At 40.6% G+C, this 22045-nt stretch overlaps 2 pseudogenes across 1 annotated transcript in view; one reads left to right on the top strand and one right to left on the bottom strand.

The window, feature by feature from the left end:
• Positions 1–22045, top strand: part of LOC100585076 — a 1278821-nt pseudogene that overhangs the window by 482736 nt on the left and 774040 nt on the right. The window lies entirely within an intron of this gene.
• The window catches only part of LOC100585418, a 45459-nt pseudogene continuing 24323 nt past the window's right edge, over positions 910–22045 (bottom strand).

Here is a 22045-nt window from a genome sequence, read left to right as displayed (position 1 = left end):
GAAACCACTTGAATCTTAAAAAAATTGCTTCTTACTTCATTTTCCTTCTGAGCGGGTCCCTAGGCATCCAAACAATGCCTCTCCAGGCAGCCTGGCACGGCTGTCATAAAATGCAACTGAAATCTGTATCTATGGAAACAGGCTGGCTCCTCGTTTTTGCCTCTCTCACTCCCTGCTTCTGTGTTGGCCAGGATGGGGCTAGACTCCAAGCTCTGCACTCTGATGTAGGGGCAGCTTCATCCACACTCTGACGGACCTCCTGTGTCCACCTTCCTTTTACCTCCTCTTACCAGAGGCAGAGGAGGTGCTGGGAGAGGATGACCTCGGGATGGGGGCAAAAGCTCTGGCTGTCCCAGAGAGTCGGTGCAGAAAGATAACTGTTTGCCTGCCCAGGCTCCAGGGACAGCAGGGAGTGACTGACAGGGGTGCTGTAGGCTCGATGCCCCAATCTGGGCTTTTGGGATTGAGGCCCAGACCTTTATCCACTCAACAAAATTAATTCCCTGCCTCCTCCACCCACCCTAGGCTTGACAGCAATTTTCTGGTCCTTTCTTTCCGTTGCCTGAAAAGGTGACTCATTATTCCTTAGGGTACATATGTGATGGTGTTTGGTTTGAGAGGTTTATTTTTGAAAAATATTTTGGGGGGATTTAAGATGAATGAAAATCATTCTGCTTCAACTTGGCAGAATGGACTGAAATGGAAACAAAGACAGCAGAATTCTTTTCTTCTCTAGCCCTGATGTGCTGATTTACTAAACCAGGAGTTTTCTTGCAGGGGCAACCTGTTTTCAAAACACACTGCAGACAGGTCTAGCTTAGCTGATCTGTGTGAACATCAATGGGGAGGGTAGAAGGAACAGGGTGATGGCATTCGGGAATCTCACCATTCTGACAAGACACAAGTCATTCAACAACCAGAGGTTCTGAGGACAGCATTTCCACTCCCACAGGGTGCCTCTGCCTGGGCAGCCCGGGAAAGCGTCCGGAATACCGCAGAAATGGGCCCTGCGCCACGAGGGGGCGATGCCGTCTCTCTTTTGCTCAACGTACTGTTGTAGTCGCCTTCAGAGCCTGAGGGCAAAGAAAAGAGGCTGACTCCAAGTCTGCAAAGGAGAGTCAAGTGAACTCTTTTTTTCCACACGGGAAAAGATGGGTATGGTCTAAATGGGAGGGGCTGGGAGGACAGGAAATGCAAAGGGGGACAACCTTGGCTTTAATTTTATTGTATAACCACACTTTCTGGGCCGATTTCCTGGTGCCCTCCCTTTCACCCTGTTTAGTGATCATTATACTGGTGGCCCTGGATGCCCCAGAGGGTATCCCTCTTTTTCTCCTCTTCCTTTTCTTCCTATTCAGAAGTCCCTTTTATCACAGAAATATTTGCCCTGTCTCCCACAGCACCACAAATCCAGAATCACCAACCCGAGGGTTTCAAGATTCTTTGATCTGTCCCCCTCCCTTTTCCCAGACCTGTCCTTGTTTCCTTTGGTCCTGCACAATTCTACTGTATCCCTGATTGTACCAGGGGCACTATTTGATCATGAAAGGGCAGAGTAAATTGTAAAGCATTAGGTTCATGTGATGACAAAGCAAAGGGTAAAACTTCAGCAGATGGCAGACCTTGATCACTGGAGACAAACATTCTGGGGCCTTTCTGGTTAGGGCAATGGAGAACCCATTCAAAGAGTTATGGCTGAGGTTGTGTGAATTTCACTCACTCATCTGCAAATCAGAGACAGACTTGGCTACAGGAAGCCTCTGTTGCTGGGGGCAGAACTGGGGAGCTTTTGGGACCTCCTCTCTTGTGGGTTGTCCATGCCCTGGGCTTGCCCTCCAAAAACCTCCTGGCTAATTGAAATCCAGTGGTACAGCTTGCATGAACAAAGACTCCAGGCTCCTACTCAAGAGTTCATTTTCCCCTTGGCCTACCTGTAAACCCACTACAGTGGAGAGTGCAGAGGAATTTCTCTCCTCACTAGGTCCAGCAAACACATTTTCATGTCCTTGTAAACGATGAGGGAGTCTTCCATGGAAGACTGTAGGTAGAGCCATCACTGGCTTTCACAACATGGTTTAGTATTTTTGTTGTCTGTCTCTATAATCAGACAGCCTGGCTCAGAATCTATCACTTACTAGCTCTGTGATAGTTGGCAAATTAACCTTTTTAAGTCTCATTTTTATCATCTATAGATGGAGATGATTATTATAAGAACTTAATGAGATAATCTATGTACAGTATTTGGCCCAATTGCTGGCACATAAATGGTTGTTATCATTATCTTGAAATGCAGTGGAGCATAAAAGCTAAGCCAGCTGACTCAAATCTGAACTCTACCACTTACTGTCAGTGTGAGCTCAGGAAAACCATTTGATTTCTATATGCCTCAGTTTTCTCAGATGTAAAATGCAATTTATTTATTTGAGACAGGGCCTCTCTCCTGTTACCCAGGCTGGAGTGCAGTGGCACAATCATAGCTCAGTCTAACCTCGAAGTCCTGGGCTCAAGTGATTCTCCTGCTTCAGCCTTCTGAGTAGCTAGGACTACAGGCATGTGCCACCATGCCCAGCTAATTAAAAAAAAAAATCTGTAGAGAAAAGGTCTGGCTGTGTTGCCCAGGTTGGTCTCAGGCTCCTGGCCTCAAGTGATCCTCCCACCCCAGCCTTCCAAAGCACGGGGATTACAGGCATGAGCCACCACACCTGGCTAAAAATGCAGTTTAATAATCACAGCTATGTCACAGGGTACTTAGGACTGAATAGATAATGTATGCAGTGTGCTGAAAACAGTTCTTGGCATATGCTAAGTACTCAAAGAAGGCTGGTCATCACTGCCTGTAAAGCTGTGCTTTGGATTATCCAAAAGTTACCTGCATTTTGCTCTAGAATACTAAGATGCGTGTTTTAGTCAGCAGGAGAATTATTTTCTCATTTGACTGAGTTTGCACTAAGGTGAATCTGTATTTGTTACATGTACAACTGGTTAATGCTGGGGCTGGGGCTTAGAACATGGCTGAGGGAGACTTGTTAGAGATGCAAGATGTGCCGCAGAGAGTCCAGAAAACAGATCACTTTGAGGCACTTGCATGGCATCTTTTCACTAGTGCTCCTGTATAGTTTATCTTTTACTACATATCAATTTAGAAAGGAAGATTTTATTGTCACACCAATTTTGCAGGTAGAAGAGTAGGTGAAAGAGACAGATTACGTGCCCTGCCCAAAGGTCACAAAGGCAGGATCTATATCCACATGCCAGTTGCATTTAAAAATAAAAATTAATCAAAGCAGCTTTTGGCTCTGCCTGACAGGACAAGTCATAGACAGTGTATTTAACGTGTCATTGGACTGTGTTGGCCGCCTTCGGCACAGCTGCAGTGAATCTGGGGTAACACCAGGAATAGAGCACCTCTCTGATTATTTACTTTTAGAGTCTCCAATAAGAAAATTATAAGAAAAGAGAAAAGAAATCATTGTGGGTAGGAATCAGGAGAGAGTAGTCAGGAAAAATCTGAAATTTTCCTAAAATTAAAAAAATATGTATTATGAATTCTAGGTCCTGGGCCATTTAAGCCAGTCTCTAAGTCATATAATTATCTTATAGGAGGAGAATCTTGGACAATAAAAAGATCAGAATGAGGGTGATGTGCTATAAATCTTTCTAAAAAAGTGAGAAGAATTAATTTGGAGAAACAACCCATTAGGGTTGACAACTGTTTAAGTAAAACTGATGACATGAAACTGGAAAGAAAATACTCTGCTGACTTCTTAAATGGGAAGATGATTCACTAGCAGTGAGGGTTAGGGGTGTCTGTAGTCCTTTTCTGGTTATCTATGAAATAGTAGCCTGGATTAGCCAAAAAGAGATTTGCTTTTGGATCTGAAAAATGTCGTGATATTTGTTTTGGCAGTAGATAAATTTTTGAACTAGACTTGTTAGCTCAATTGTAAATATTTCGTTAGAGAGTGATGCGCCTATGAATGCTGTAGCTTCTTTTCATTCAACAAATATTTATTGAGTATCTATGATGTGCCAGATACTGGGCTAGGAGCTGGAAATACAATGCTGAACTAGTTAGATATGGTCCTTGTCCTCCTCTTGGACATAGACACTGAAGAAATAATACACATGAGCAATCATTACCATCTAATTAATAATCACCACAATGGGCCAGGTGCGGTGGCTCATGCCTGTAATCCCAGCACTTTGGGGGGATGAGGTGGGCAGATCACTTGAGGTCAGGAGTTCAAGACCACCTTGGCCGACATAGTGAAACCCCTTCTCTACAAAATACAAAAATTAGCCAGGCATGATGGCCAGTGACTGTAATCCCAGCTACTTGGGAGGCTGAGGCAGGAGAATCGCTTGAACCCAGGAAGCAGAGGTTGCAGTGAGCTGAGATCACGCCATTGCGCTCCAGCCTAGGCAACAGAGTGAGCAACTCTGTCTCAAAAAAAAAAAAAAAACATCATCGTCATCACAGTGAAGGCACATGCAGAGTGCTAAATATGGGTATAATGAAGAGTTGGCCTTGCCCAGGAGGTGAGAAATATGAAAGTCCTTTGAAAACTGTGAAGTGCTAACTAAGGCTTTGTCTGGATTCATCCGGATTGTGGTTAGTCTCTGAATGGGCACAAGATTGCTCCTGTGTAATGCCTGGGGTGCTGTTTCTGCCTGCGCTTTCTCTCTTGAAGGAGGCCAATTTCTTTCTCAAAATTCTACCTGGTGAATGGGAAAGGCCTAGGAGTGGGTGGGAATTGAGAAATGCTTCTATCAGTTGCTGGAGCAGAGAGACCAGTTCAAATTTATGAGTTCATCATCTATTTTGGTTGGAAATCTCACAAAAAAATAAGAAAGCACAACTTCTTGACCAAAATTATGAGCAGAAAGGTCTGCTACTGTCCACCACTCATAATTTCAGGGACTGACACAATGCATTTCTCATTCACCAGTTCTATCTTAAGAGTTAGGCATATGCAGATGTGAACACCAACATTATTACAAAACTTGAAGATCCCTTTTAAAATAGTCATAACTTATTAAATGTACATTATAAGGCTGGCACCTTTATATACATCATTTCACTTCATCATTAAGAAAGCCCTGTAAAGTAACTTTTATTCCCGTTTTACAAATGTGGGAATGTAGTTAAATATATTACTCACTTGCCCAAGGTCATAATGCTAAGAAGTGGCAGAAGCAAGATTTATATCCAGGCCCAAATTTGAACTTTAGAACTTGCATTTTTTCCATTACATGGTACTTGTCTTTTGGTTAGAGTTAGAGACAGCAGCTGGACTTCAAGAGTTTGATAACATTACTTACTTTCTCTTACTAAAGAAATGGGGTTGGGGGGAGGAAGGAGTCTACAACCGAGCTTTAAATTGGGGATTAGTGGAAGTATATTTTATAACATTTTAAGTTCAACGTCTTTTATTGGGTTGGCCTTGAAATGAAAGTCTAGGAAATAAGATGTCTGCTCTGAGATGGGGGTGGAAGATCCTGTACTTTCACATGCCTGTTAAAATTAGAGATGAAATATAATCAGTTGATGGAGGGCTTGGATAAAAGAAACTGAGACACGTAGCTGGCAAATATGAAAGTGCATGAAAGGGACCAAGACCCAGAAGATCATAGAGAAAAGAGACGCATATCTCATTGCCAAGCTGGAGTTATTTCTGTTTAGAGACACCAAAGTTCTCCCTAAAACTTCTCCCTTAGTCTTGGTAATGTGAAACTCTGGGGGGTCATTCCTACAAATTCTGCCCCCTTTATGATCCGCTGTATAATTAGATCCATCCTTTTTAAGGAAGAGGACCTGGCAGATATGTTTCATGGTTTATGCATAATCCAATTCCTTTCATGCTTCCTGCTGTAAATTTATGCCGATACATTGTATTTTTGAGACCCTACTGCAATCATTCCTGGGGTCGGAATGATCACAACCAGCTGACCAGACCAGTTAGCTGCTATTTGGTTAACTGTTCAAGTAGATTGGAAGAAGAGGCAGTGAAAGAACTGGGCAGTGAGAGCAAGGTGAAGACATTGAGAAGATGCACGCCCAGGGATTTTGGTCTTCCATCTTCCTTTAACTTGTATTGTCCACATAAGATTGTATTAGTGAGGGTTCTCCAGAGAAACAGAACCAATCTGATATATATATAGGCATATAAGAGATTTGTTATGGGATTTGTCTCATGTGATTATGGAGGCCAAGAAGTCCCGCAATATGCCGTCTGCAAGCTGGAGAACCAGGAAAGCTTGTGGTGCAATTCAGTTCAAGTTTGAAGGCCTGAGAACCAGGGGAATCGATGGTGTAACTCCTGGTTCAAAGCTGAGAGCTGGTAGGATGGGGAATTGGTGGGGGAGGCACTGGGGTAAATCCTGGAGTCTGTAGGCCTGAGAACTACCAGCTCCAATTTCTGAGAGCAGGAGAAGATGGGTATCCCAGCTCAAGAAGAGAGAGAGAGAGAATTTACCCTTTCTCCTGCTTTTTGTTCTATTTGGGCCTTTAATAGATTAGAAGATGCTCACCCATACTGGGGGAAATGAATCTTCTTTACTCAGTGTATTGATTTAAACGCTAATCTTTTCCTACAACATCCTAATAGATACACCTGAAAATAATGTTTTATCAGTTAAATGGGCATCCCTTAGCACAATCTAGTTGACATATAAAATTAACCATTACAGAGATCAATCTTGGATAGGCTTCTCCTCTGGGTCCTCTCTAGCTGCCTTATAAAATGCTAAGCTTCCAACTGTATGATTTTTCTTGTTATCACTTCTTCTATTCTTGGAAATTTAAAAAGCACTAGTCTCAGAGGGATTGTTGTCCCCAGCCCCACACCATGTTAGTTTTAAGTTTAATGATTTTCGTAGTGTCCTTAAACTAACTGGTCTTTTTTTCCATTGGCATAGTCAAATGGAGTTCACGTTTATACCTGCTTAAGAGTTAATTAGTTTAGTTTAAGAATCGACTTTATGTGGTTCTAGCTTTAACTCAAGAATGACTGAAATAATAACCATAATAACAGTAACACTGAATAGAATCAATGAAAGAACATCGTACTGCAGGAGGGGATGGTGGTTGATGCATTGGTATTATTTGTTTTAACACATTCATTTGTTGCTGCCACAAAGATATAAAACCCATCATTCTTGACCTGTTCAACACCCGAACGTGTTTACAATGAAGATGATCACTATGGTCTCTTGAAAAACATGAAAAAAGAAAAACAGTTAATGATCCTTTTGTTTGGTTGGAATGGTGCCATTTGGTCCACACCTCTATTATGGACTTTATTAAAATGCATGATAGTTATTGGTTAACCTGGCTGGCTTCTCCAATAAAATGCAAGTTCCTTGAGGGCATATTAATTAAAATTCATATTAATAAAATTTTGCTGATCTTTGATTAAATATTATCCAAAAAGTCACAATAAATAAAGAATGAGGGGTCAAATTAATTAGGTTAATAAAATAACTGGGGCTGGCCAGCACAGCTAGCCAGCAGGGAACTCCCATCTAAATTCATTACCACCTGGCTATGTTTTGGCAACTCCTGATAGCAGTTATCTGCTCTAGCCTAAATATTGATGGAGATGCTTCTGGGTCCTGATGGGATTTCCAGGGAAAGGGCAGTGTGATTCCAAACATCTCCTGGTTAGTGGTACCCACTTGGCCCAATTCAAGTAGATAGGTCCAGAAAAACATTAGGGATGCTGGGACTTACCCTCCACTTCGCTGCTTCCAAAGACAAATTTACCACCATTTCCCCTATTTTTTCCATCCTGCCCCTCTTCTTCTTTCCATATTTTCTCTTTTTGCTCAAATAATAAGAAATGTGTCTGCTAATTTGAGAATGGGGGCTGAATGGAAGAAGGAAGCCAATATCAGGGTCTTATATTCTAGTGCGTTGTCATTGCAGGAGTTTTACTGTATTAGATACTCAAAAAGTATTTGTTGAATTAATGAAGAAACACAATTTGTCTCAAGCAATGACCTGACCTTCTTAAAGAGTCAGACAACAAAATGTATAAATAAACCAATACAAGGAATCAACATTTGGCACCACTAAATCCTGGGTATCTAGCATATAGGCTAGCTAACGACATACTAATGACATACTAGCAAGTCTAGATTTTGAAAACCGAAGGAATTGCATGGCATATCTGCACACCAGATTAGCCTAAACTTCATAGTCAAAACTCTGCCCAATTCTAGGCTAAAAGAAGGTGTACATTGAAGGTAGCTGTGGTTGTGATTCAGGTTTAGATAATCGGTGCTGACAAATTGTCTCAATCCAATCAATGACTGAGTTTATTGGAAGCTGAGATTTATTCTTTTTGAGGGCTAGTCTATTTCTAGTCCCTGTTTACTCCTAACTGTAAATCAATGCAACAGATGACATAACAATCCTAAATATAAACGTATCTAATAACAGAAGCAAAACGTGACATAACTAAGAGGAAAAATAAACAAATATCTAATTATAGTGAGAGATTTTAACAACGTAGCTTTCTTTAAGTAATTTATAGAGCAAGTAGGTAAAAAATCACTAAGGATAAAAAGCCCTGAGCAGCACAATCAACAATTTGACCTAACTGACATTCATAGAACAATCTACCTTATACAGCAGAATAAACATTCTTTTTAAGTGCCCAGGAAACAGTCACCAAAATGAAACATATGCTGAGTCATAAAATAACTCTTAATACTTTTAAAAGGTTAATATTATACATAATATATTCTCTAGCTACAATAGAATTAAATTATAAATTAATTAAATTAGAAATCAATAATAATAAAATATCTAGAAAAATCTCCAAATATTTGGAAATTAAACATTTATAAGTAATCCATGTCTCAGAGAAGAAATCACAAGAGAAATTAAAAAATATTTTCAATAGAATGAAACAAAACCAGAAAAAACACCTTCACAATAAACTAAAGACCATTATCTTTCAAGGATGTAGATACAAAAGCCTTACCAAAATATTGGCACACAGAATTGAGCAATATATAAAGGAGATAATTAAAAAATAAAAAAGGATATTATAAGACCAAATGGGGTTCTCCGCCCAAAAATGCAAGGATGGTTTAGTGTCTGAAAATCAGTTAGTACAATTTACCATATCTGCAACATAAAGATGCAAAGCCATTTGATCAACTTGATAAATGCAGAAAAAATTTGAAATAATTTAATACCCATTCATAATTAAAATGCTTATGCTTTCAGATATAACTTCCTTAATCTGAAAAATGGCATCTATGAAAAATTCTACAGCTAACATCATACTTAATAGTAAAATATCGAATGCTTTTTCCTTGAGATCAGAAAAAATTCTCTCACCACTTATATTGAAGGCTGTAACCAGTACAACATGACAAGCCAAAGAAATGCAGTATGAAGTTTGAAAAAGAAAAAATAAAACTATCTTCAGATGGCATGATGTGTATGTTAAAAATTCTAAGGAATCTGAAAAGAAGTCTCTACTAGAATAAATACATTTAGAAAATCATGGGATATAAAGTCAATATACAAAAATCAATAGTATTTCTATATACCAGCAGCAAAAAGTTCAACAATAAAATTAAAAAGTATCACTACAATAGCATCAAAAACATCAAATACTTAGAAATAAATTTAATAAAATGCAAAATGCTTGCACTGAGAAGCATCGTGGAGAGAAATTAAAGAAGATATAAACAAATGAAGAGATATATCATGTTCATGGATTGGAAGAATCAGTATTGCTAAGATGCCCATTCTCTCCAAATTGATCTGTAGATTCAGTGCAATCCCAATCAGAATCCTAGAGGATTTTTTAAATATAAATTGACATTTTGATTCTAAAATATATGTGGACATGCAAAGGACTTTAATAGGCAAAACAATTTTGAAAAAGGACAAATTTGGAGAATTTTCATTATCTATTAAATAAATACTTTAGGCCAGGCATGGTGGCTCACACCTGTAATCCCAGCACTTTGGGAAGCTGAGGTGGGAAGATCACGAGGTCAAGAGATTGAGACCATTCTGGCCAACATGGTGAAACCCCATCTCTACTAAAAATACAAAAATTAGCTAGGCATGGTGGCATGCGCCTGTAGTCTCAGCTACTCGGGAGGCTGAGGCAGGAGAATCGCTTGAACTCGGGAGGTGGAGGTTGCAGTGAGCCGAGATGGCGCCACTGCACTCAAGACCGGCATCAAACTCTGTCTCAAAAAAAAAAGAAAAAAGAAAGAAATACTTTAAAACTATAGTAATTAAGACAATGTAGTATTGATGTAAATACAGAAAAAAATAGATGAATGGAACAGAATATAGAGTCCAGAAAGAGACATACATATATGATCAATCGATTTTTGACAAATCAACAACTCAAATCAGTAGAGGAAAGGAAAACCTTTCCCCATATGGTACTGAAACACCTGAATAAATGTATGAAAAATATGAAACTTTACCCTTACCCCATATTACTACACAAAATTAATTTGACATGGCTCATAGACCTAAACATAAAATTTAAAACTATAAAACTTCTAGAAGAAACCTTCAGAGAATTTTTTTTTGTGATCTTGGGATGGAAAATATTTTTTTAAGAGGTCACAAAATACACTAACTCAAAATAAAAAAAGTTGATAAACTAGATTTATCAAAGTTCAAAACTTCTGCTCATCAAAAGATGTCACCATTAAAATGAAAAAGCCAGCCACAGTCTAGGAAAAAAATATTTGTAAAATATAGATTTGACAAACAATTTCTTTCATGTATATAAAGAACTTTTACATATCAATCATAGAAAGATAATCCAACAAATATAATGGGCAAAAGATCTGAATAGAGACTTCACAAAAGAAGATACATGAATGGCTAATAAGCACATAAAAATGTGTTCAACATCACTAGTCACTAGGAAAATAAAGATCAAAACTACAATAAAATTTCGCTATATACCCATCATAATGGGTAAAATTAACAAGACAACACCAAATGTTGGCAAGGATGTGAAGCAACTTGAACTCACATTCATTGGTGTTAGAAGTTTCAAATGGTACAGCCACTTGGCAATAGTCTTTCAAAGTTTTAAAATGTCACACATACACCTATTATATAACCAGGCAATTTAACTATTATATATTTACCCAAGAGAAATAAAAACATGTCTGCAGAATGATTTGTGCAAGAATCTTCACAGCAGCTTTACTCATCAAGTGTCCACAAACAAGAGAATGGGTAAACAAATTGTGGTATATCCATACAATGGAATACTATTCAGCAACAAAAAGGAACAAACTACCGGTATACACAACAACATAAATGAATTTCAAATGCATTATCCTAAGTTAAAGAGGCCAGGCACAAAGGACTATGATTTTATGACTCCATTTATATGAAAAATTAGAAAAGGCAAAATTATAGTGATAGAAATCAGATACATGGCTGCCAGGGGACAAGGAATGAAGGATGGGTATTGACTGTAAAGAGGCTAGAAGGAATTTTTTGAGGTGATAGAAATGTTCTTATCTTGATTATAGTAATGACTATATGATCCTATACCTTTGTGAAAACTTATTACATTGTACGGCTTTTTTTTTTTTTTTTTTTTGGAGACAGGGTCTTGCTCTGTCACCAGGCTGGAGGGCAGTGGCACAATCACAGCTCACTGCAACCTCGACCTCCCAGGCTCAATGGATCCTCCAGCCTTACCCTCCTGAGTAGCTGGGACTACAGGCATGTGCCACCACACCCAGCTAGCGTGTGTGTGTATAGATAGATAGATGATAGATAGATAGATAGATAGATAGATAGATAGATAGATAGATAATTAGATATGAGGTTTTGCCATCTCACCCAGGCTGGTTGCAAACTCCTGGGCTCAAGCAATCCTCCTGCCTCGGCCTCCCAAAGTGCTGGGATTACAGGCTTGAGCCACTGTGTGGGGCCTAAATTGTATGCTTTTAATGGGTAAACTTTACTGTGTGTAAATTATACCTCAATAAAGGTTATTTAAAAACACGACCTTATGAGGGTAGATATTTATTATCCTATTTCAAAGGTGGGAAAAGTAGGATCAGAGAGATGATACTATCTTGCCTAAGTTCACACAGCAAGTGAGTGCCAAGGCCAGAATTTGAACCTCCATATGTTGTTGATGCCAAAGGCCATATTCTGTTATACAAATAATTTAAAAATGATTGTGCAAGTGTATATTACTTATACATGCAGGTATATTTCATTTCTTAAACTAGCATGGAAGCTCCTCAAAGGCAAGGACTTTCCTATTATACCTCTTTTCTACTTCCCCAACTGGCTTGCAGAATGCTCTGTAGCAGAGTCAGGAAGTCTGTAGACCTGAGCTTGTCCATCATTTGTATGTGCAGTGACTTTAAAGGGATTCTGGGGTGTGTCAGGGATATTGATCCCCTCTGTCCTCCAGGTATCTTGAGTCTCTGGGCTTATGGGCCTGGCTGACATCAGCTTTATGTGCTCTACAAATATGATCATTTTCTAATCCCTGAAAAAGGTGAGGAAGCACTGACTTGGACAAGAAGTGCTATTGAAATTCGAAAGGGAGAGGAAGTAGCTCTGGCTGAGATGCTCTCGGTCAAGGACCTACGGGGAAAACCTTGCTAATCAGTGAGGAGGGAAGGGAGTATGTGGAAGGGGAAGAGAAGAATGGATTGAAATGAGACTGGGCTTCACATATGTTTGGGGACAGTGGGCAGGAAGGTCAGGCTGGATCTGAGGGTGTGGAGATATATTCTAGAGGGAGATAGACACTCTTCTGGTGAGGGCCTGGCCTCTGGGCTAAGGAGTTGGAATATGCTCAGCAGCACAAAGCCTCCTGGTCCAATTTCATCCAGGAATTGTGTGTGTGTGTGTGTTGTGTGTGTGTGTGCACACACGTGTAGGAGGATGGGGATATGCAAGGAAAAATGTGTATGTTTAAGAACAATGTGCTGTTCCTGGACTTTATGGCTGAGGGTCGTTCTGGATGCTGGAAGTGCCAGGCCCTCACCCTGGAGGCTCTGGGGAAGTCTGGCTTTCTTTTTCACACAGCATTTTTTTTTTTTTCCCAGCCCCTAGCTGTTTTCCCCCCAGGGGGAGGACATCTGTGGGGACGGTTCCTGTTTCCCCGCCGTTGCAGGCCCTGGCCTTCCTGAACATGATATGATTGTTTCTCTGGGCACAGTGCAAAGATGCCAATGGAGAACGGAAGTATCTCATGCCTTAGCAATTTTTTTTAAGGCAAAAAAGAAAAGGCTATTGAACTTGGGAACCCTAGACCTGAAGTCCTCTCTTCCTGGTGTGGAAGTGGGGACATTGTACAGGGTCTATCAATCAGCCCTGTGGGCCAGATCTCCAAAAAGGGAAAGATTTGACTCCCACCCATCCCCTAAGCAGTAACACTAGCACTAAATTCCTTCCTGTTCTCAAACTGCTACTATATATTTATGCACTGTTCCCTTGGGAATCTTGGGACATGGAAATGGAGAACTTTGTTCTCTTTCTCACCTTCCTCACTTTTCATATCCTCATCCCTTTTTAATATTCTTTCATTCATTCACTCATTTATTCCCTTTTTCAGCAAATATTTCTTGAGTACCTACCTGTGGTATAATAAGAAATACATTTGGTTTTTGTCCCCCATTCCTGGCACAGAGCTCCTAAATCCCTCGGAAGTTCCAGAATTATAGGAATATCCTTTGTCATGCATATGGAGCCCTTTCAATCCCACCAGAGTTTATGCTGATGATGTGATTTAGGGTTAGGGACCCCTAGATAGCCTCAGGATGCGGCTGCTTACCGGAAGGACAAAGTGATTAGAAGGTTGGTACTTTCAGTCCCACCCCCTGACTTCTTGGCAGAGAGGAGGGGACTGAAGATTAAGAAGCTCTATAAAAACTCTTAAAGAGGCCGGGCGCGGTGGCTCACGCTTGTAATCCCAGCACTTTGGGAGGCCGAGGCGGGCGGATCACGAGGTCAGGAGATCAAGACCACGGTGAAACCCTGTATCTACTAAAAATACAAAAAATTAGTCGGGCGTGGTGGCGGGCGCCTGTAGTCCCAGCTACTCGGAGAGGCTGAGGCAGGAGAATGGCGTGAACCCGGGAGGCGGAGCTTGCAGTGAGCCGAGATTGCGCCACTGCACTCCAGCCTGGGCGACAGAGCGAGACTCCGTTTCAAAAAAAAAAAAAAAAAAACTCTTAAAGAACAAGATTTGATGAGCTTCCAGGCTGCTCGACACCTGAAGGTGCCAGGAGGGTGGTGCCCTCTGAGAGGAACAACCATCTGGTTGTTCCTGAGTTAGATCCTTTATAACAAACCAGTAAACATAAGTAAAGTGTTTCCCTAAGTTCTGTGAGTCATTCTAGCAAATTATTAAAACTGAGAAGGTGGTTGTGGGAACCTCTGATTTATAGCTGGTTGGTCAGAAGTATCAGAGGCCCAAACTTGCAATTGGCATCTGAAGTGGGGAGATAGTCTTGTTGGACTGAGCCCTTAACTTGTAGGATCTGAAATTAACTCCAGGTAGATAGTGGCAGAATGGAATTGAATTGTAGGGCCTCCATCTGGTGTTCAGAGAGTTGGAGAATTGTAGAAAAAACTCATACATCTTGGGCCAGAAGTGTGTGAGACTGTGGAGAAACAGAGTGTGTGTTTTCCCAGACTACTTTGTGACAGGTATTGTGTTAAATACTAACAATATAGCAGTGCTTAAGGAAAACCTCCCATCCTTGACCTCAGTCACTTATAGCCTGATGGAAAAGATCCATTATGTTCAGACATGGTTATACCGGGCATGGAAAGACAGAAAGTACATAAAAAGAGAAATGGCAACATAAAGAAGCATATCTCAAAGCTCTATGTAACCTGAATTTGTGTCTAATTCATCTTTTTTTTTTTTTGTTTTGTTTTTGGTTTTTTTTTTTGAGACAGTCTTGCTCTGTCACCCACGCTGGAGTGCAGTGGTGCGATCTCAGCTCACTGCAACCTCCACTTCCCGGGTTCAAGTGATTCTCCTGCTTCAGCCTCCCAAGTAGCTGGGATTACAGGTGGCTGCCACCATGCCTGGCTAATTTTTGTATTTTTAGTAGAGATGGGGTTTCACCATATTAGTCTCGAACTCCTGACCTTGTGATCCGCCCACCTCGGCCTCCCAAAGTTGATGAGATTACAGGTGTGACCCACTGTGCCTGGCCTCTAGTTCATCTTTAACTCTGTTATAACACATATTACAACACATGGCACATAATAGGTACACCAGGACTATTTGTTGAATGAATAATGATGGTGTGAATGAGAAGTCACATAATGTAATATAAAAAGAATAGAGCCCTTGGAATTTCACAGACCTGAATTTGATTTCCAACTGTACTACTTCTTGGCTGGTATGATTTTGGAGAAGTAGGATAACCTCTGTGAGCCTCAGTTTCCTCATTTGAAAAGTGAGGATTATAATACCCATTGCGTGGGAATTTAGTAAGAGTTAATGACTAAGGATTAATAACTATGTAAAGTATATAAATATGTAAAAAAATCTGGCACATAAGTGATCAATAAATAGCTTACACGGTTCTTTGGTATTATTAATAATAAACGCTACATGAATAAAAATAAAGGTTAAATGAATAGTAGAGAAAAAAGTTACAGAATTATGGAGGAAGGCATGGCTACAGAGCACTGAGGCTCTCATTGAGATGGAGCTGGACTGAACTGTGCTTGGAAGGTAACCCACACTTGGGTAGACAGAGAAGGAGAAGGCAGCACTGGGCATGGTAATGGCAGGCTTCTGGGACAGGGTAGAGGAGGGAACTGGGAGGCAGTGGAATGGATGGACCAGCGTGGAAAGCTCCTTCAGGAAGGCAGGCTCAAGAGCTTGCCCTTGATTCCCTTGAGTCTTACAGGTGGAGCTGTGATGTGCTAAGTGATGTTTTAGAATAATCAGTCTGTGGTAGTTATAGGGTGACTAGTCGGGGAGGCAGGGAGAATAGTTAGATTACATAATAATCCAAGTGGCCCAGGGACCTAGATTCAGGGGATAGCAGCAGAATGAAAATATAGTATGGATTTGACAGACTTTGAGGTAGAAGAATCAGCAGAACCAGCTTTAGAAAGCTTGTCCAGGATCATAGAGTTAGAAGGGAAAAAACAACCCTCTTCTCAAAGAAATGGACTCCACTGGGAACCTTCAAGGGGTCTTTTCCAAAACCTCTGCCACATTTGCGTTTGGTTCTGATGCTTTTTTTTTTTTTTGTCTATTTAGACTGTGTTTTTTTGCTGTTTAGCATATCTTGTATTTTTTTGTTGAGAGCTTGTCAGCCAGACCCCTATTGAGTTCTATACTAGGTTTGAGAGGCTTAAGAAGAGACCAAGTCAGAGAACGAGACATAGGGTTTACTGAGGGAACTTACATATAGGGTGGACCAGTGGTGGAGGGCTGGGACAGGAAAACCATTACCATCTGTGGAAAGCATGCAGTTATATAGATCAGGTGAGTCTGCATTCTTGGGGGTGTGCGTAAGTTATTGCCATCAGGTGCATCTGCCATACAAAGCTACACATCTGGTTAAAAGAAACAGGAATATTGGCCTTTGGTGTGAGGTTTTGTTTTTCTGGCTGGGAGTTAGGTATGTTTACTGTTTGCTGTAACTGCAGTGTCAGATGATAAAATTCCCTCTCATGTCTTTGCTTTTGTTTTCTCTGTGGTCTCTGGGTTTCTCTAGAGACTCTTTCTAAAATAGGGTCATGGAAGGCTTGAAGGGGCTGGAATTGGGTATTTCCTTCCCCCAAGGCAGTTACGTTCTGGTAAAATAGTTTTCCTTGAAGGCAGCTTTCTTAAGGAGAATAGAGCTCTCTGGGAATATTTTTAAATGGTTACTTTGTCTATCCCCCACCCCTTTGCTGGCAGCATGAGGGGATTTTTCTTCAATTTTCACAATAAGAACCTGGTGGGGCTCCCGGAGGTAAAACTCAGGAAAGTGTTGGGGACCCTGGAAGACAGCTGCTACCCCTCAGTGTTTAACTCTCAAGCTAGTCCACACTAAACCTGCAGCAATTCATCCATGATAGTGTCAGTGTTTCTTCTGGAATTGGCTCCAGCTGTGGTCTTTTGCGCCAGTAAACTGTAATTCTCTGTATTTGCCTCATTGTCTCTCCAGTTTTCAGGGCAGCTGTTTGTCCTGTGATTTTGGTTCTCTGATGGATCTAGGAAGAGTTTGTTCAACATTTTTGTTGTTGAGTGGATGGAGGTGCTGACTTCCAACTCTTTACATGTTGGATCGTTAATCGGAAGACCCGGGGCCTTTTTATTTGGAATAAACTTACCTTTGATTGGCTGGTTTGAAAGTCAGAGAAAAACAATTACCTTAACTTATAGGAGTGAAGGAAATGGGTCATTTTGTTTTTTTTAATAGTGATTTCTTATTCATTTATTTACTCCAAAATATTTTTGAATGTCTTACTGTACATTGCACTGTGCTGGGCTTTGTGGGAGTTAGAAAGAACAACAAGACATGGTTCTTGGCCTAAGACTATGTGATATTCTCCTAATTCCATCCACCCCCACCTCAAAGTTGTCTTCCACACCTTAGGCTTGTTTTCTACATTTCAACCAGTGGCAGTGTAGCACATGAAGTAGCACGTTATTGGAATCAGAGAGATCTTGGCCCAAATATTGGCTTTGCTACTCACTGGCTGTGTATCTTGTGCACATTTCTTAGCCTCCATGAGGTTGATAATAGCCTATTTCATTGGATTTTTATAAAGATTAACTTATAGCCACATGGCATGTAGGAGGTAGTCAGTAAATGGTAGCTGTTTAAATTATTTTCTCTGACAATACCAGAATTCTGTTGATGAGGTGCCAGGAACTCTTAGACAAATAATTTCTTATCAAAAAAATTTTGGTAAAATGTCCATAACCTATAATTTACCATCTTAACAATTTTTAAATGCAGTTTAGTATTAAGTAGATTCACATTGTTCTACAACCAACTTTAGAACTTTTTAATCTTGCAAAATGGAAACTCTATACCCATTACATGACTCTTTTTTTTCCTTCCCCTAAGTCCCTGGCAACTACAATTTTACTTTATGTTTGTAGGAGATTATGAGATAATGTCTTTTTTTTTTAACATGAGTATGAATATTCATCCGCAATGAGACCCAAAGGCTTCACATCTCTCCCTGGGGCAGTATTTGGTATATTAATGCAAGAAAATATATATACCTTTGTCAGGGCCTAACTGAATCAATAGGCAGAGGCTTGTGTCCTCCCAGCATGATCCCCAGCATCACTGGCAATAGGCCAGTGATTCTTCCAGGTTGTGTTCTGCATGATTTCAAGATGAAAAATGTGGCACTGTGGTCCCTGAGCTGCAGCCTCACCTTCTCATGCTGTGTGTTAAGGTAGTTGCTGCGTCACTCGAGTCCTGACTTGTAACCCTGGTCCCCATTAGGTTCAGATTCTAAGTTTATGTAGGTGACTCCCACACTTCTGGCTTAAGCTTCAGTCTTCGATATTGAATTTATCTAGATGTTTCATTGGCACTTTAAACTCAACAGCGCTAACCTGAGCTCAGCATTTTTCCCTCAAAACCTGCCCGTAGTTCTGTGATCTTCACTCTGTAAATGATGTTTCCCTATTTCCAGCTTCCTATGCCTTATTCTCTGGAATCTTCCTTTGATTTTCTGTCTCTCCTTCCCCCTGAGTTTCCATCTACAGCCAAGACCAGGTGAGTCTAATTTGTATCTCTCCTGTCTTCCCTCCAATCCCATTGTCACTATTGTTCAAGTCTTCTTTGCTTCTTATCAGGGAATCATGAGCTTCTGAAGAGTTTTGCTTAATTTCTTAGCTTGGGAATCTCTCTCTTTTTTGCTCCAACTCATCTTATGCACCACCGCCAGATGACTGTTCAAAAAACCCGTCTCCACTCACATCATTGCACACAACATTTAATATCTCACAATTGCCTTCAGGTACAGACAAGATGTATCGGTCATGGGTCAGATACATCAGTCTGGTACTGAGGATTCTCCAAGATTTGTCTCTAATTCTTTCCACATATATTAACTGTCTATCACTGCATAATCAAAATTTAATGGCTTAAAGCAGTACACATTTACTCTCTAACAGTTTTTGTGTGACAGGAATCTGGATATGGCTTGACTGGGTCCTCCAGCTTAGGGTTCTCAAAAGACTGCAATCAGGGTGTTAGTTAGGGCCACAGTCAATGCAAGGTTTGACTGGGATGGGATCTGTTTCCAAGCTCAGCCAGAGGTTACTGGCAGGATTCAGCTCCCTGTGGGTCATTGGATGGAGGGCCCCGGTTCCTCAATGGCTTTTGTTTGGAGGGTGCCCTCAGTTTCTTGCCAATTGGGCACCTCCATAGGGTAGATCATAACACGGCAGCTGGCTCCATCAAAGTTAATTACAGGAGAGGGAGAGACCAAGATGGAAGTCAGTCCAGTCTTTTAGAACTTAATTGGATTGGGAGGCGGGTATGCTAAGAGGGTGTGAATATCAGGAGGCAATCAGTGGGAGACATTTCAGAAGCTGCCTACTGTATTAGGCTTCTTGTCTGCTACTCCGTTGTTTATACCCTAGGTTCTGGCCAAAACTGTGTGCTGGCTGTGACTTGAATACCTCTGATTATTTTCTACCTCTATGCCTTTACTTAGGCTATTCCTTCCACCATTTAGTCTTCTTCACCTGCACAGCTATCTATATACATCCATAAGCACAACTCAAATACCACTATTCCTGCAGAGGCTTTTCTGATCAGATCTAGAGTTGATCTCCCACTTTGGAGTTCCCCAGGGGCTTATCTCTTTGTTGGCTGCTATTCCATTCTGCTCTGTGGGAGATCAGTTTGTATAAGTGTACTTACTGTCAGCAGACTGAGTTCCTTGAAGGTAGAATCATGCCTTAGTCAACTTTGTGACCTTTTGGCTCTAGCACAGTTCCTGGAACAAAGTAAATAGTGAAACATTGTTTGAATTGAAAATAACTGTGAGGTCTGAGAGCCCAGGTTCTGTGCAGATGAGATGAGTTAAGGGCCATGGTGGAGAAAAGAGGCCTCATGCTTCCCAAATAGCGCTGCATGGTGGACTTAAATCAGAAGAGCTGCCTTGCTGTGACTCCAGGGAGTAGTCAGGGGCTGGGATAGTCTGCAGAGACTGTGGGCTGATGGGGACCAGAAGCCATGGACATCTGATCTCTGTATAGGAACTTTGGAAGGCTAGAGTTAAGGTACCTTAACCTTACTATTTCATGTAAATAACTCTCCTCATGACCTCAGTAGAGTTAATAGGCTAGAAATCAAAAGGGAAGGGAACTATTATTTATTTAACTTATGATAGCATTTAATACTCAGAAAATTCTCTATAAACTGGTTATTATGCCCATTTTAAAGATTAAAAACAACAAAATCAGAGGGAAAAGTAATGGATGGAGCTTAGTAAATAGCTTAACAGTGATTCAATTCAGGTGTGACTGTGAAGCCTGTAGTCCATTAAAACCACTCAATTCTGCCAATATTTATTGAGCACCTAATATGTGCAAATCTCTGCTAGAGTATTGAAGATTTTAAGAGGTGTAAGGCATGGATCTTATCTTGCAAGGGGCTATGATCTGGAGTTGAGTTATGGGCAGGGAAGTTGGTTGGTGCAGGATAACTGAGTTTAAGCCAGTAAAGAGTCCCATACAAACACACACACATACACACACACTTTTCTGTATATGGGAATATAGTGAAAATAAAACTGATGAATTGTAACTGGGAAGACAGGAAAGTTTTTTTTTAGGAGAGGTAGAGATTAAAGCAAAGGTAGAACTCTGAGTTTAAGAAGGAAATCTTACTCTTCTTCCCAGTCCCACCCAGGCATCACTGTGTAATCCTGAATAAGGTACATACTCCCAACACTCTTGGATGTGACAAGGATTAGAATACAGCCATATGTGGTAATATACATAAACCCAGACTTAATTAAACCTAACTCAAGAAATATTGGATTAGCAACCAAAGGATAAATCAGAGCAAATTTTTAATCTAACAAATCGGATTCACTGAAGCCAACTTCCTAAATGGTTAAATGAGATGCAAGTGCTCTGTGAACAACAGAACACTATTCACATGTGAAATACCAAGATACTCCTAGGTCTTTTCTTTATGTTAATGTTCAATTTGGTGAACCTATATGCAGGACTTTACATGTATCTTGATTCTATTTCATCTAGTTATCCTGAGGAGATAATTGGATCCTGGCTCCATCACTCTTTTTTTTTGTTTTGTATTTTGTTTTTTTATACTTTAAGTTCTAGGGTACAAGTGCACAATGTTCATGTTTGTTACATAGGTATACATGTGCCATGTTGGTTTACTGCACCCATCAACTCGTCATTTACATTAGATATTTCTCCCAATGCTACCCTCCCCCAGGCCCCCACTCCACAACAGGCCCCAGCGTGTGATGTTCCCTGCCCTGTGTCCAAGTGTTCTCATTGTTCAACTCCCACTTATAAGTGAGGACATGCAACGTTTCGTTTTCTGTTCCTATGTTCGTTTGCTGAGAATGATGGTTTCCAGCTTCATCCATGTCCCTGCAAAGGACATGAGCTCATCCTTTTTTATGGCTGCATAGTATTCCATGGTGTATATGTGCCACTTTTTCTTTATCCAGTCTATCATTGATGGGGATTCGGGTTGGTTGCAAGTGTTTGCTATTGTGAATAGTGCTGCAATAAACATACATGTGCATGTGTCTTTATAGTGGCATGACTCATAATCCTTTGAGTATATACACAGCAATGAGATTGCTGGGCCAAATGGTATTTCTGGTTCTAGATCCTTGAGGAATCGCCACACTGTCCTCCACAATGGTTGAACTAATTTACACTCCCACCAACAGTGTAAAAGCATTCCTATTTTTCCACACCCTCTCCAACATCTGCTGTTTCCTGACTTTTTAATGCTCACCATTCTAATTGGCGTAAGATGGTATCTCATTGTGGTTTTGATTTGCATTTCTCTGATG

Source organism: Nomascus leucogenys, chromosome 12 (assembly GCF_006542625.1).
Source record: "Nomascus leucogenys isolate Asia chromosome 12, Asia_NLE_v1, whole genome shotgun sequence".
Lineage (NCBI taxonomy): Eukaryota > Metazoa > Chordata > Mammalia > Primates > Hylobatidae > Nomascus > Nomascus leucogenys.
This window is presented reverse-complemented; position numbering and strand designations above follow the sequence as displayed.